This window comes from Callorhinus ursinus, unplaced genomic scaffold (assembly GCF_003265705.2).
Source record: "Callorhinus ursinus isolate GAN/ISIS: 27379988/994484 unplaced genomic scaffold, GSC_fseal_2.0 scaffold15, whole genome shotgun sequence".
Taxonomy (NCBI): Eukaryota; Metazoa; Chordata; class Mammalia; order Carnivora; family Otariidae; genus Callorhinus; species Callorhinus ursinus.
Genome location: NW_027397077.1, coordinates 15,422,730 through 15,426,005, shown reverse-complemented (window position 1 = coordinate 15,426,005; position 3,276 = coordinate 15,422,730).

Below are 3,276 nucleotides of genomic sequence, written 5' to 3'. Positions count from 1 at the left end.
GGTCTGTAATTCTCCTTTTTGATGGGGTCTTTTTCTGGTTTTGGGATCAAGGTAATGGTGGCCTCATAAAATGAGTTTGGAAGTTTTCCTTCCATTTCTATTTTTTGGAACAGTTTCAGGAGAATAGGTATTAATTCTTTAAATGTTTGATAGTATTCCCCTGGGAAGCCATCTGGCCCTGGGCTTTTGTTGCTTGGGAGATTTTTGATGACTGCTTCAATTTCCTTAGTGGTTATAGGTCTGTTCAGGTTTTCTATTTCTTCCTGGTTCGGTTTTGGTAGTTGATACACCTCTAAGAATGCACCCATTTCTTCCACGTTATCTAATTTGCTGGCACTGAGTTGCTCAAAATATGTTCTTATAATTGTTTTATTTCTTTGGTGTTGGTTATGATCTCCCCTCTTTCATTCATGATTTTGTTGATTTGGGTCATTTCTCTTTTCTTTTGGATAAGTCTGGCCAGCGGTTTATCAATCTTGTTAATTCTTTCAAAGAACCAGCTCCTAGTTTCGTTGATCTGTTCTACTGTTCTTTTGGTTTCTAGTTCATTGATTTCTGCTCTGATCTTTATGATTTCTCTTCTCCTACTGGGTTTAGGCTTTATTTGCTGTTCTTTCTCTAGCTCCTTTAGGTGTAGGGTTAGGTTGTGTATTTGAGACCTTTCTTGTTTCTTGAGAAAGGCTTGTATTGCTATATACTTTCCTCTCAGGACTGCCTTTGCTGTATCCCAAAGATTTTGAACAGTTGTGTTTTCATTTTCATTGGTTTCCATGAATTTTTTTTAATTCTTCTTTAATTTCCTGGTTGACCCATTCATTCTTTAGTAGGATGCTCTTTAGCCTCCATGTATTTGAGTTCTTTCCAACTTTCCTCTTGGGATTGAGTTCTAGTTTCAAAGCATTGTGGTCTGAAAATATGCAGGGAATGATCCCAATCTTTTGGTACCGGTTGAGACCTGATTTGTGACCTAGGATGTGATCAATTCTGGAGAATGTTGCATGGGCACTAGAGAAGAATGTGTATTCCTTTGCTTTGGGATGGAATGTTCTGAATATGTCTGTGAAGTCCATTTGGTCCAGTGTTTCATTTAAACTCTTTATTTTCTTGTTGATCTTTTGCTTAGATGATCTGTCCATTTCAGTCAGGGGAGTGTTAAAGTCCCCCACTACTATTGTATTGTTGTCAATGTGTTTCTTTGCTTTTGTTATCAATTGCCTTATAAAAGTGGCTGCTCCCATGTTAGGGGCATAGATATTTACAATTGTTAGATATTCTTGTTGGATAGACCCTTTAAGTAGGATATAGTGTCCTTCCTCATCTCTTATTACAGTCTTTGTTTTAGAATCTAATTTGTCTGATATAAGGATTGCCACCCCAGCTTTCTTTTGGTGTCCATTAGCAGGGGAAATGGTTTTCTACCCCCTCACTTTCAATCTGGGGGTGTCTTTGGGTCTAAAATGAGTCTCTTGCAGACAGCATATCGATGGGTCTTGTTTTTTAATCCAATCTGATAGCCTGTGTCTTTTGATTGGGGCATTTAGCCCATTTACATTCAGGGTAACTATTGAAAGGTATGAATTTAGTGCCATTGTATTGCCTGTAAGGTGACTGTTACTGTATATTGTCTGTGTTCCTTTCTGATCTATGCTGCTTTTAGGCTCTCTCTTTGCTTAGAGGACCCCTTTCAATATTTCTTGTAGGGCTGGTTTTGTGTTTGCAAATTCCTTTAATTTTTGTTTGTCCTGGAAGCTTTTTACCTCTCCTTCTATTTTCAATGACAGCCTTGCTAGATATAGTATTCTTGGCTGCATGTTTTTCTCCTTTAGTGCTCTGAAGATATCATGCCATTCCTTTCTGGCCTGCCAGGTCTCTGTGGATAGGTCTGTTGCCAATCTAATGTTTCTACCATTGTAGGTTACATATCTCTTCTCTCGAGCTGCTTTCAGGATTTTCTCTTTGTCTCTGAGACTCGTAAGTTTTACTATTAGATGTCAGGCTGTTGACCTATTTTTACTGATTTTGAGAGGCGTTCTCTGTGCCTCCTGGATTTTGATGCCTGTTTTCTTCCCCACATTGGGGAAGTTCTCTGCTATAATTTGCTCTAATATACCTTCTGCCCCTCTCTCTCTTTCTTCTTCTTCTGGGATCCAAATTATTCTAATGTTGTTTCATCTTATTGTATCGCTTATCTCTCGAATTCTGCCCTCGTGATCCTGTAGTTGTTTCTCTTTTTCTCAGCCTCTTTATTTTCCATCATTTGGTCTTCTATATTGCTGATTCTCTCTTCTGCCTCATTTATCCTAGCAGTTAGTGCCCCCATTTTTGATTGCACCTCATTAATAGCCTTTTTGATTTCAACTTGGTTAGATTTTAGTTCTTTTATTTCTCTAGAAAGGGTTTCTCTAATAACGTCCACACTTTTTTCAAGCCCAGTTAGTATCTTTAAAGTCATGATTCTGAACTCTAGGTCCGACATCATACTAATGTCTGTATTGAGTCAGTCCCTGGCTGATGGTAGTACCTCTTGTTCTTTTTGCTGAGGTGATTTTTTTCGTCTTGTCATTTTGTCCAGAGGAGAACAGATAAATGAGAGAACAAAATGCTAACAGGTTAACAACGTCCCCAGCAAATATACTGTGTACAAATCAGAAAAGACCTGAAACCAGGGGAAAAGAAAGGGAAAGAAAGAAAAAAGAAAGAGAAAAAAAAGAAAAAGACAAAGATAAAAAGAAACAAAAACAGAACAAAACAAAAAAAAAAACAGAATATAATCAAATATAATCAGGCAAGTGCATAGATTAGTGCCACACACTAGATTTTGGGTGTATTTTGGTCTGTTAGAAGAAAGTGCCTCCTAAAATCTTAAAGGAAGAAAGACTTATATATGTACAACATAAGGGTTGATACAAAGAAGGGATGGAAGATGACTGTAAAGATGAAACTTATAAAAGGTTTTATAAACAGAACTGATAAGAAGTTGTTTGAAAGAAGAAAGAAGATGATTTAAAAAACAGAAAAAAGAAAAAAAATGGGAGAGACTGTGACAGGCAGGAGACTAGAACAAAGCCATACACTAGTGATTTGGGGTATATTTTGATCTGTTAGAAGACACTGTATCTCAAAATTTTAAAGAGAGAAGAACTTATATATATATGCCAAAAACAAGGGTACCTACTATGAAGGGATAAAATATGACTCTGAAAATGAAAAATAAAAAATGTTTTTTTAAAAAAGGATTGATAAGATGTTGGTTGAAAAAGGGAAAAAGAGAAATTC